This window comes from Bactrocera neohumeralis, chromosome 5 (assembly GCF_024586455.1).
Source record: "Bactrocera neohumeralis isolate Rockhampton chromosome 5, APGP_CSIRO_Bneo_wtdbg2-racon-allhic-juicebox.fasta_v2, whole genome shotgun sequence".
Lineage (NCBI taxonomy): Eukaryota > Metazoa > Arthropoda > Insecta > Diptera > Tephritidae > Bactrocera > Bactrocera neohumeralis.
The window spans coordinates 64,827,103-64,840,890 of NC_065922.1; the positions used below are offsets into that span (position 1 = coordinate 64,827,103).

General features: G+C 30.5%; 1 protein-coding gene across 3 annotated transcripts in view; it reads left to right on the forward strand.

Annotated features, from left to right (window-relative positions):
• Window positions 1–13,788, forward strand: part of LOC126759147 (protein sprint) — a 282,986-nt gene that overhangs the window by 45,915 nt on the left and 223,283 nt on the right. The window contains exon 1 of one of the 3 annotated variants that reach the window (XM_050473801.1): window positions 7,602–8,533. The exons of the other annotated variants lie outside the window; for them this stretch is intronic. The gene's annotated coding sequence lies outside the window, so the exon portion shown is untranslated. Of the gene's footprint in view, window positions 1–7,601; window positions 8,534–13,788 lie in introns of those variants that run through there. 3 annotated transcript variants of the gene reach the window in all.

A 13,788-nucleotide genomic window follows, 5' to 3' on the forward strand; every position in this document is an offset into this window, starting at 1 on the left:
TGGGTCTTTTGAAATAATTTATGCTGAAAAACTTTTTTAAGCAAATTGATTATTTAAATTTTTGAAAATTAAAAATTAAAATTATTTTTGCATAAAAATTAAATTACTAAAAATTAATAAATTTTTAACAGGAACTAATTTCGAAAATTAAAAACAAAATTAAACAAGAAAAAACGTTAACTTCGGCTGCACCGAAGCTAATATACCCTTCACAGGTGCATTTCTTTTAGTAACTATGTGTTCAGTTTGTATGGCAGCTATATGCTATAGTTAACCGATCTGAACAATTTCTTCAGAGATTACATTGTTGCCTTAGAAAATAACATATACCAAATTTGGTGAGGATACATTGTCAAATGTGAAAGTTTTCCATACAAGAACTTGATTCCGATCGTTCAGTTTGTATGGTAGCTATATGTTATAGTTAACCGATCTGACCAATTTCTTCGGAGATTACATTGTTGCCTCAGAAAATAATCTGTACAAATTTGGTGGATACACATTGTCAAATGAAAGTTTTCCATATAAGAAAAGATTTCGATCATTCCATATATAGTTAACAAGCACTTGATTCGATCGAAGATACATTGTCAGTGAATGGTATAAAATTGACTCAGCTCAACATACTATAGTTAACCGATCTGAACAATTTATATCGGAGATTACATTGTTTAGAAAATAATCTATCCAAATTTGGTGAAGACAAATGAGTTTCCATATAAGAAGATTCAGATCGTTCAGTTTATATGGCAGATATGTTAAAATGACGTTTGACAAAAACTTAAAATATCTTTCAGGGTATAAAAAAAACGTAGATGTTCATTTGCCTTTTCTGAAGAACAATGGTTTCGTTTGCAGCTGTTTGTAAGCAGCGTGAAATGTCGTCCCACACTTAAAACCTTCCTTGTGTTTGTTGACGTCCCTTTTTTGCTGCACAGAGCCGGGTGCGTATCTTCAATGCAACAACATAGTAGTCCAAGTCAATACTAGGACCTCGGAGCGTACGCGGTCGGAAACACTACAGACGTGTCTTCCGTCTATCATAACATGTTCGTCCGCCTTGATTGGTAACTTTTTGATCTGGAGCCAGCCAGGTAGCTTGATGAATTATCCTGTACTGGAATATAAATATCAGCCTCAACTTATTTGGTGATGTTTCATCTTGGAGGCTGAATTTACCGAATTTGACTTCGTGACGGGCGCAGCTCTCATAAGTGCGCTCCAAGCGCTCACAAAAGACAACTTTGGTCACATCGTTCTTTTCTTCCGTCGGGGCTTGGGCGCAAATCAGCGATATGTTGAAGAAGTTAGCTTTGATGCGGTTTGTGGCTAAACGATTATCCACCGGGGTGGATGCCAGGTCTAGGGCCACCACGAATCCTACACCGAATTTGCGCTCCTTCATATGGCTACTATAGTACATGCCACAAGGACTTACTCGTTTCAGTCCTTGTCCCTTCCATCGCACTTCTTGGACGGCGGTGATGTCAGTTACAAGCCATTACACTTACTAGGACATCTAAAACACTCGTCCCCATTAGAGATATCGATCTGAAATTTTGCACACGTCTTTTTCCTCCCTCTAAAGTGAACCATCAAAATTAAGTTCTTGTATAGCAACTCTTCTTTGGGGAAAGGGTATTTTAGTTCGATGCCACCATTTATAATTGAAAAATTCTACACACTTTTCTATGCAAGCGACACACTGTACCGCCGACTGCGCAGCCTGCCGACCACAGCGTGACAACGCGCCACCGCCGTCTGCTGTGACCATGCTGTTCACCCATAAGGCCCCACACTTTTTAGCGCATTTTTATTATTATTTCACATTTTGAACTTTTTGATGGCTTTGGCGGCAGCAATGAGCGCAGCTGTTCGACGTTGCCTAAGATCCGATCAAAATCCAAATGGGCAAGATACACAGATATTTGCGCAAATAAAGCACTAACTAGCCTGGCGACCAGCAGCAGCCAACAATCATTACCGCCGACAAGTAGTGAGGAGCCAACCAGCGAGTACTGCGGTTAGATTGAGGAGCGCTGATAAATGTTGTAGCGAACGCGGAGTTACAGATGAAAAGGCGCAATTGGAATTAAATTGTCAGGGATAAACAAAGCCGCGCGCCAGTCGAAGCTATTTTTCGTATTTTTGTATGTTGCTAGGTACACGTACTTGTAAGCGGCAGTGTATTTTGGGGTCAAAGTATTTTACATTGCACAGGCGATAATTGTATTGTTGTCTGTTTGCTTGTTTACGAAAATAAGTGTGGCTCAACTGTAAATGACAGCATTATTATCCTGTCAAAATACGCCAAATTCGGCTAAGCGATTTGTTAAGTTGCACAATTATTGACTATTTGACGAAAATATTGCGGCAAGCGTGGGCGCCAATGGCGGATATGAAGCTGGTGGCGCATTGTTGGGAAGTGCAGAGTTTTAATTTGTCTTTATTATTATGAAATAAAATTGATATTCATAGAATGCAATAAATATTTTCTAAAATTTAAAAAATAATTTTTTTTTAATTATAAAAAAAAAATAAAAAATAGTTTTCACGTTTTAATTTAATTTTTTACTTTAATTTTTAATCGTTTTACATATAATTTTTTTTTTCAATACTGGGAGATCAAATATTGACGTTATGTATCTTAATTTTTCTTTTCTAACCTTCAATGATGTTAATTTTTAACGAAACTCGAAATTCCTTCAAATATTCTCAAGTTCGGTACGTTAATGGCAAATTCGCGCTCAATCCTACTTGAAGAATAAGTATGCCTGGTGGACTTGTGGAACGGTTCTATACCCGTTTGAAGAGCAAAAGAATTCAAGTTTTTTGGAAGGGCTCGATTTTATGGTTCTGAACTTAGAGGGATTCTGCTATGTACCAGAAAATTAAATAAGTTACCCGGTAGAATAGTTAAAATATTATAAAAAAGCACGTCGAAGGCGCCATACTAATACCGATAAGTGCTATTTTTACTAAGTAGGTCTACTAAATCTGAGATTTCGAAGTTTTTTGTTTTTTGAACTTGTGGAACTGTTACTAAAAAATCAAAAATTCGTTGTTTTCTGGAATACAGCACAACGAACTTAGGGAGGTTCTGTTATGCGGTTCAAAGAGTCTCCATTTTTACGGTCTTAAGTAATATTTCTAATAAGGGTCGAGATCGCTGGCTACTAAATCTGGGAATACAAAGCTTTTTGTTTGTTGAACTTGTGGAACGGTAACTAAACCCACTTTCAGAGCAACAAAATTCATTTTTTTTTTATCAGAAAATAGGCTCACAAGCGCCATTTAGATTTATTTCTTCTAAGGTATGAAATCTCTGGCTACTAAGTTTGGGAATTCAAAGTTTTTTGTTTGTTGAACTTGTGGAACAGTAATTAAACTCACATGAAGAGCTGAAAATTCGGTTTTTATGTTCAGAATTAAAGTAAAATAAAAAGTGGGTCAGAGGCTCCATGATGATAATGATATTGTTCTTACTATTATCTACGAAAGTTTGAGATCTTTGATTACGAAATCTGAAAATAAAAAACTATTTTTTTGTTGAACTTGTGAAACAGTAACTAAATCCACTTCAAGAGAGAAAAAATCGTTTTTTAGGGCACCAATAAGCGGATCATGGCATCCATTTTAATGCAGTTGAGTAATAATTCTGCTTAGGTAGTAGATCACTGACTAATAAATCTTCCAATAATTTTTTTTTTTTTATTGTTCAATATTTGCTATCAATAATATACAATTTTGAGCTTTTTTCAATACAAACAAAATATTTGACCCAATTACTGCACCCATAAAAAAAATCTTCGTTACATTTAGATATGCTATGATATCGGCATGACATGTAAACATAAATAAATGCTTATATCGATACATATTTATGTATAAACATATGTTTGTAGCGGTCTTCGAGCTTTGAAATGCTAAAAGACACACCCACATCGCTGGATATACTATAGGTATGCATACATATGTATGTATATAAATAAATTGAGTATACATACATATAAATACACATCAAGTTATGTAGACTTTCATGTGTACATACATTTACCTATACATATACACTGCCATATACCCAAATATCCATCAAACCAGCACAATTTAAGTTCGATTGAGCAAGCAGGCCATAACCGCTGCACTAAATTGTCAAGTAAAATATGCGTAAGTATATATATATAAATCTATATTTATATACTCATCTGTATGCACATATGTATGCATATTCCGCATACCGTTAAACCGAAAAGAACGCCCACATGCCGCACTACTCGTCTACTATCGGCCAGCAGATAAGCAGCGAAGTAATACAACAATGATATGCGACAGATACGCGAATGTAAACAGCGATAATGAAAGCGCAATCGAAAGTGCCACGACACTACTATTAATGATATGGAGACTGAATCACTCATTTATACATAAGTGTATAGCAGATAAATTGCCTGATTGCAACAATTAAAACTTGTCTTTTATGTCGCACATACTCTTCACCATTAACTGCATACTTTGCCACACTTTGTTGCTATTTGTTCTTGTTATTGCAATTCTTTGTCACTGAATTTTTTTCTTTGTTCTGAAATTAGCGATAATCATTAAAAGGCAATTGGATAATAAAATACGTAAGAAAACTAGCACAAGTGACTATGAACTCTTATAGTATGTCTATATACATGTGTATATCCTAAAGAAATACATACATATGTACATATGTACATAAGTACAAGCGAAAAATGTATTATATAAAAAATAAGTTATGAACGGTGTATAATAATAATAACATATTTATAGTTATAAATAAATAAATTATTAAGATGACGAAGCTCCCCACGTTTTTTTAATCCTTTTATCATACTTTTTCTCTTTAGATACACCAATTAAGTCAATCACAGCCAATGCAAGTTTTTGTCATTTACATGTCTAATTGAGTATTCGTGATAGAAAGTTCTCAATTACCATCTTTCCATGTCACTGTCGTATACTTTTTAATAGTTATTAGGAAAATATGAACTCTTGAAACACTTTTTGTAAAATTAATGTATGAACCATATGAGAAGTGCAGATATGCGATGAACGAATGAAAATAATAACATTCGCCTTAAAGTAGGCTCTGAATTTGGCAGATTGCTCTTCCAAATAATTAATCACATAGTACTTTGGACAAAATTTTAAACAAGCAAACTTTGGCTGTACTGCTTCGCATTAAATCATTCGCAAACTTCTGTTGATGGTTTGAATATAAAAGCAAAAAATTATATTGAAAATTTTGTCCATAAATTAATGACGACAGTTACTAATTTGGTGATAAACTTACCTTAACTAATATAATTTTGTAAATTTGTAATATTCAGCTGAGATTCCAAAGCATTGATTGTCAAAATACCTTCAAAGCAAATCGTTTAATTTCTTATTTATTGTGTTTTTGGCCTAATTCTACTTTACTCTTAGTCCAGTCCAAGAAGCAGATCTGTATTGTTCTAGCTGAGTATTTATTTTATTTTGTAGGTATTGAGACATTTCTCATCGATAACTTTTACTATAATTACTATTCGATAGTTATCTACATTTTGTCTCAATCCTAATTATATTTCCCGAAAAAAATAAATATAGATATCCAGTATCAAGGATCCAAAAATGTGTAAAAAAATTATTACGGCCGTCTTATTAATTTAATGGTTTTGTTTTTCACTTAATCAACACTAAGCTGGCCGATATTTTGACCTTTTGAAGAGCATCAAAGCAAAGCAAATTATTATAAAGTATCGATGGGAACAGTAGTTGAATACAGTTTTTGCCTAGTGAGTGTACAACTACAACAAAGTGTTAGCCAATTCTTGCCATTTTTCTTCAAATTCTTGGAACCCAGGATAATACACACGATTTTCATTGTCGAGTGAGATCGTGTCCGATATCTCTTTATAGTGGAACTCCTTATCAATAGAAAAAACGATGGCCTTATTCTTATTCAGGCCGTCCCAAAATTAATGCAAGATTTAAATTTGCCGTAACTTAAGTAGTGTTGATAATCCTAAAGCTTCGTATCGTACGCACGTCGAAAACACTGGAGAGACACGTCTCCGTCCATCATAACATAATCGATCTGCTTGGACAGATAACCATATTTCGGAACCCGTCGAAGTCAATCAGCCTCAGCCCATTTGGGAATGTGCCTCACGGAGGCTGATTTTACCGACCGTTATACCAAAGATACCTTCTTTGCTCAGCCTGGCGTTAAAGTCGCCAAGCACGATTTTGACATCGTGGCGGGGGCAACGCTCATAGGTAGATAGAAGCTCATAGAAGACATCTTTGGTCACATCGTCCTTCTCTTCCGTCGGGGCGTGGGCGCAAATCAGCGATAGATTGAAGAACTTCGCTTTGATACGGATTGTGACTAGACGTTCATCCACCGAGGTGAATGCCAGGACTCGGCGACGGAGTGTCTCTCTCACCACGAATCAAACACCGAACTTGTGCTCCTTTATATGGCCACTGTAGCAAATGCCACAAGGACCTACTCATCTCAGTCCTTGTCCCGTCCACCGCACTTTTTTGACCCGATGATGTCAGCTTTTACTCCTACGACGATATCAACCAGCTGGGCAGCGGCACCTTCCCAATCAATGGACTGGACGTTCCAGGTACATGCCCTTAAATCGTATTCCTTAACACGTTTGCAGTGGTCGCCATCAAAAGTTGGGTCTCTCGTCCGAGAAAATTTTATAGCTACTACAACAAAAAATTAGTAAAAAGTTCATTTTCTAGGTAATTCGATTTAAAAAAGCTTTCACTGGACTGTTATAAGATTCCACTGAGCTTTCCCAAAAAAACCTGAAAAGAAGCTTTACTTTAAAATTTAATTATTTATAGAGAGTAAAATATGTCTTCAAAACTAAATTTTTAATATTTTTTGTTTCTCGGCTAAAAGTTAATAGTAGTTAAAGACCAGTGTTGAATTGCGATGTTAGATATTTAAGTTGACCACACTTCATTTTATTTTTCTATGAACTCTTGTATTATTCGCTCAAGCCTTATATCTGTACCTAGGCTTCAGGGCTTCGAAAAAATTCAACTGCTACTCGCTCATCGCACGCAACCATCATCCACCTGTAATTTTATGTTTAAGCAACCACTAATCGCATGCGACTTTATCGGTACTATGTACTCTTCGACCGGCAAAGTCGCATGCTATCTTCCACAATGCATAAGCATTCGATGAGCATAAATCGCTGGATCATAGCGCTTGACATCAGCCACCACCGACAACACAGCTACATATAAACAACCGCTGAGAGATACTTATGCTCGCAGATACTTCGGTGCTCAGATACACCACTTCAATACAATCCAAAGCAAAGCAACACGAATGCTTGGCAAACAAACGACAGAGCGCAGAGACAGTGGTTGAGTACCGAAACCGGCCGTCTGTCGTTTTGGTGGAGAGAAGGTCGCTTTGGTGCGGCGTTTGTGGGGGTGTGGTGCTGTCTGGCACTTTAGCTTTGCTCTGGTGGCTGTTTGGCCGGCACGGCGTGGCGCGCTGCTCGTGTGTGCGAAACTTTGCTATCGTGCGCTCAGTTGTCTTTTAGATTCCACACGTATCGGTCATACACAACGGTTAATCGCGCGCGTTTATCAAAGAAAATTTTAGAATTTTTGAAGTCTGTTGTTAAAAAATAAAACAAATAACAGAAATATAAAGTTATAAATTACTTTTTTGCAAAAAGTATTTCTGCATTGTTGTTGCTTGGCTGTAAATTTGAAAATTTAAAATAACAAACAGCCGAAACGACTGCTTTGAGCAGACGCTCGTGAGGCAGCGGCAACCGACAACTGTCAAAGTGGCTAAATGATACCAAAAATAAACAAACAACAACAAAAATAGCAATAACAATAGGTAAACAAATAACAGACGGCAAATTATAACAAAACAACAACGAAGTTAAAAGCGTCGTGCAGAGTCGTAGGCAAAGCAAGCCAAGCGTAGCGCGTCGAAACGGAGCGAATCGTGTGTTGAAGCTGTGCGAGTGCTTCGAATTTCAACAAAAATTTTGAAATAAAAATTAAAAAGAATTTACTTTACTAGTTTTTGAAAAAAGTGCAAAATTCTATAAGTAGCGGAAACGGATATTGCGTGCTGTACTGTGTCTATTTTATTGCAAAAAAATAACAACAACAACACATGTGTTCAGTGTCTCTTAAATATACAACTCGAAAATAACCACAAATGCGGTAAAATTTGCTAGAAATTAGCAAAGCAAAGTACACACATATGTATACATATGTGCATGATTCTGGACAGCCAGTCACTGTCTGCTCTGCAGCCATAACAACAAAGTGTACGCGCCAGTGTTTGTATGTGTGCTGTAAAAGCAAAAACGAAATTAAGCGATAAAGTGAAGCAACGTGAGGCAAACAGAAAACGCCGAAAAATTCGAAGGCAGCAAAAATACAAATAAAACAACAACAAATATTTGAAGCTAAAACAACAATTACAAAAGTGTCAAATAAAGCATTGGCGCTATTTGTGTGGGTATGTGTGCGCCGCAATTGCGTAAAAAATTTGTTTGAATTATTTTGAAGTGTTTTTTGTTTGATTTTCGTTTTTGTTTGTGGAGAAATATGTCGAAAATGCCGGTATTTGCTCAATTGTTTACACAAAATAAATTTAATTTTTTCGTATGCGTTTGCGTTTTGTTTATATTAATTTGGTGCAAGCAATAATTTTGTGTGTCTAATTAGGATAGTGAAATGCCTTTTGATAAGTTTTGTTTGCTTAAAAAATATAATATCATTTGTAGTAGATTTCCTGCATATAATTAAAATAAATTTAATAACAATCCAGTGAAGCTCTGCGTACTTAAAATATGAAATTGCGGAAAATAATTTTATAAATATTTCTACAATAAGATTAAAAATTTTCATTTATAAATACAATATTTAAAAATACATTTGTTCAAATTACATTTAGGAAATTATTATTTTGGCAATTAATTTGATTTTTTTCGAATTTTATTTAATTTTAATGATGAATTTAATGAAAAAACACTTGAAAATATATAAAGAAGCACGGAATAAATTATTAAAAATAATATTTACAGTAAAATATTTTTAATTAACTTAAATTTCAAAATGATTTTTCAAAAATTCAAATAAAAACTAGCTTTCAAATAAATAACATTTTAAATAAAACCAAGAAAATTGCACAATTAATCGCCAGATTATTATTATTGCTAAACAACATCAAATAAAAGTTTACTAAATTAAATAAAATTGAATTTTTAAAATATGCAGCGAAAATAAATTTATAGAAATAAAAATAAAGAAACTTAAAATAAATGGAATATTTAGAAAAAAACCAATTTTAGGTATAATATTATATTTTTAAACAAATAATAAATAAAAAACTGTTTATATTAAAAACAAATAAATAAAAAAATTGAGTTGCCAAAAAAACCAAACCTTTTTTAATTAAAAAATATAGAAAATTTAAATAAAAAATTATGTAAATTAAATAAAAAAACAATTTTAAAAAAAGTTTTGAAACTCATAAAAAAATAATACGCTAAAATAAATAAAATTAGTATTATTAGAAACAAAATTAAAAGAGAGTGAAAATATCAAAAAAAATTACATATTTTATTTTTTTAATTGAGTTGTCAAACTATAAATCAATACTATTTTATTTAAAATCAAATAAAGGAAAATGAAAATACCGCTATAGCAACACTGGACTACGAAAATATAAGAAAACATCTACCTTCTATACTATTAAAATTAATTTAGAGTTGAATTGTCAATATGTAAATTAAATAAATAAATAAAATAAATAAAAATAAATAAAAAATAAAAAAATTAAATAAAAAAATAATTTTTAAAAATAATAAAAATTAATAAATTAAATTAAAAAAACATTTTTCTTAAAAAGTAATATATTTTAAATGTGAACAAAATAAAATAAAAATATTATATAATATTAAAATAGTAAAAATATTATTTTATACAGAAAGTAATATTGTGGAAATACAAAAAAAATATTTTCAATTCTTTTAAAAATTTTTTTTACTTTAATAAAAAATATTTTTCATAATTCCGAATTATTATAGTTCACAAAAGAAATATTTTAAAAGTATTGAAAATATTTTTTTTTGTGAACAATAATACTTTGGAATTATGAAAAATATTTTTTATTAAAGTAAAAAAATTTTGTAGACAAAAGGAAATAATAATAATTAAATGTACTTTGTAATTATAAAAAAAAAAATTATTAAAATAATAAGCAAACATTAAAAAAAAAAATAATATATTAATCATAAAACATACTTTCAACTATGAAATAAAAGAAAACAAATTTATTACAGAAAAGAAACACAGATTTATTAATTACAAAAACAAATGTTTTTACGAAAAGACACAAATTATACCAAATAAAATTTAATAGTGATTCATTTAAATATATTAAGGACAACTTTTTCACATAGAATAAGTATTTCATAACGAAAAAAGTTTAAATAACCAAAATTCATATTAATTTTTTTTTATTGTAAAAAAATATAATTATTATAATAATAATGCAAAATAATTAAAAAACAATGCAAACACCTTTATGTTTAGTAAAAAATAATAAAACTAAAATTTACCAAATAATTTTTAGAAGTGTAAAGCAAACTTTTTTTTAAAGAAATACAATTTAACGCAATCGAAAAAAAACTTAATTATATTTAAATTGCTCAAATTTTAAAAGTTTGCCTTCAATTATTAGCTAAGATACTATTCAACTCTTTTTGGATGGCTCTAAAAATATTCAATTGCTCACTTTTATCACTATCTTCTTCTTTGGTGGCGTAGACACCGCCTACGCGATTACAGTCGAGTTTATCACTATAACAAAAACAACATTTCGATTACAATTTGATAGCCACAATAGACTCACACAAAATACATGCACAGAAAATGCATACATTTTTATATTTGTTTATAAACACCTACATACAAATATTTTTTTCAACTTCATACCCACCTTGCAGCTCTTATGGATAATCAATGATATTGAATTGTTCGTTAACTGCAATAAATCAAAGCAGCGCTGCATTTGCATAAACCTTCAAGAATTTATTGTGCTTATTGTTGTTGTAGCTGTAAGATTGCATAGAACCAGTTTCTCACGGCTGCAGTGCACCTACTTACTAAGTGTCTTTAGAAAAGATGCTTGGCAAGACGGCAACAAAGGCATTGAGGCGGATTAAGAAATGCGCAAAAATACAAACATAAAAGTGCGTGATTATAACATTCAAGATTAACTTATGCGACAAAAATATCTGTAATGCTGTTATTATTATATTATAATAAGCATACGTTTTTTTTTTTTTTGTTTTTTTGTGTTTTTATAAATTGAGATTTATTATTTTATTAATATTTTAAAATTTGAGCAAAAAATCTTTTGCAATATTCGAAAAAACAGTCATCTTATGTATATAAAATATTTTTTCATTTAAATACCGATTTTGGTACAATATTTTTTTTTTTAATTTTGAAAAAATTAAAAGCGTACAATAAATTTTTTTTGAACAACATTTTGTTTTCGTAACTTTTTGCACTATTTTTCGTCTATATACCGAATATCATTTTCATCAAAATGTTAGACCGTGCTGTGAAAATTTTTTGAAATAATTTACATATATTTTGTAACTTTTGAAAACAAAACATTCAACGTATTAAAATACATATTTTCTTAAATTTTCTTTTTATTTAATTTTGGTGCAATATTTTTTTTTTTTTTGTAAATTTTCGAAATAATTTAAGACTTCTTCTTCTTAATTGGCGTAGACACCGCCATATTTGCCGAGTTAAGAACAGCGCGCCAGTCGTTAAGACTACCGAGTAAATATTTTTTTGAACAAGCTTTTATATTCGTAATTTTCGAAAAACCAAAGTTTTATTTTATATACATACTTTTTCTTTTCAGTTCCGAGTTTCTGAATTTGTTTTCTTAATTCTTTGTTGAACATTTTTCAAATATTTCGAAAAATTCAAAACTGGCAATTTAATATATAGTAATAAGATTTTGTTTTGTAATTTTCGAAAAAGATATCTCAGTTACATCTAAAAACAAGAACCTAAAAAACCTTTTTTTTAACTCAAAAACTTTGTTTTCCTTATTTTTTGATACGAACTTATGACAATTTGCGAAAAAATTCAAAACCGCTCAGTGAAAATATTTTTGAAAACATTCATTCAACTTATTTAAACTAATTAGTTAATTAATATTTGTTTCCATTAACATTTAGTAGGTTTGTTTATAAATTTTCGAAAATATTTGAAATCGCACTGTAATAATTTTTTAGATTTTTTTTTTAATTTTCCAAACAGCAGTTGTTCTAGGTAAATTATTATTTCATTTTTTTTGATTCTTATTATTTTTTTAAGCTCCAAAATTTTTGTTTTTGATGAACCATTTTTTTTTTTTTTTTGTTAATTTTCGGTTAAGTTTAAAAAAGCCCAGTAGTTTTTTGTTGTAAAAATTATGTTTCTGAAATTTTCGAAAAAATAATGGGTTTACTCAAAATATTTATTATTATTTCAAATTTAATCTTCTCCTTTTATTTTTAATAAATTTTAATTTTTTTTTTAAATTATATGATTTAGTAAAAGATATTTTCTTCCAAAAGAGGTTCTTATTTGTTAATTATTTGTAAACATTGTTGTAATTTTCAAGTAAAAATATTTTCTGATAACAGATATTAATTTTCGAAAAAACAGTTATATAAACAAATATATTTTTTAAAATATTAATGTTAAAAAAATATTAAAATTTAAAAAAATATTTTTCTTATATAAATTCTAATTTTATTCTCATTAAGTATTGGTGAAAATTTTACGCAAATTCCTATTAAAAAACTATTTTAACAGAACTTTTTCAATAGTATTTTTGATTAAAATTATATTAAAAAATTATTTGTGTATATAAAATTCTTATTATATTTCATTCGGTACTACTACAATTTATTTGCAAATATATTCTTAGTAATTCTTTTTTTTTAATAACAAAAAATAATATAAAATACTTTCTAAATATTTTTTTATGAAGTTCTTTATCATATAAATATTTTTTTTTATTTTTCAACACCTCTTACGTGAAATAAATTGAGCGTGATGTCACCCGCTAACTCAACATCTTCACTGTAATTTCCTTTGATTTCCTTTGATTTGTAAAACTCTAAATTTAGCATTCTGTAGAACTCACTAGCGCACTATTTTTCCCGCTTATCACTTGTAGCTAAGCGAAAGCCATTTAGCGTCCCTTACACGCTAGCCAAAAGTATTTTCGTAATCAAAGCGTAAACAGGTTAATGGGATTTTGTATTGCATTGCACTTAAATTAGATCACCCCAAATCGCCGAAGTTGAATTAACTCACAGTTACGAAGAAAACGCAAAAGAATGCAAAAATAACAAAAAGCGAATGCACGAAGTAAATAAAAATAAAAATGTAAATAAATTGCAGTACATAAATCAACAAATTGCTGACCACAGTGACGGCAATATTCAAAAGCAAACAAGAAAATGCAAAACAGAGTAGCCAAATGGCACGAAATAAGCTGAAATTTTTAAAGGAAAAAACAAAAAAAAAGACAATTAAAATATAAAAATATAAATAAATATTATATAAGTTCTAGAGTTCTATGAGCTTTCCAAAATATACCTTTATATGTTTTTTTCGGAAATTCCAAAATCTTTGTATTTTTTAACTCAAATGTTCAAATAATCAGTGCATAAATTTGCTCCCATA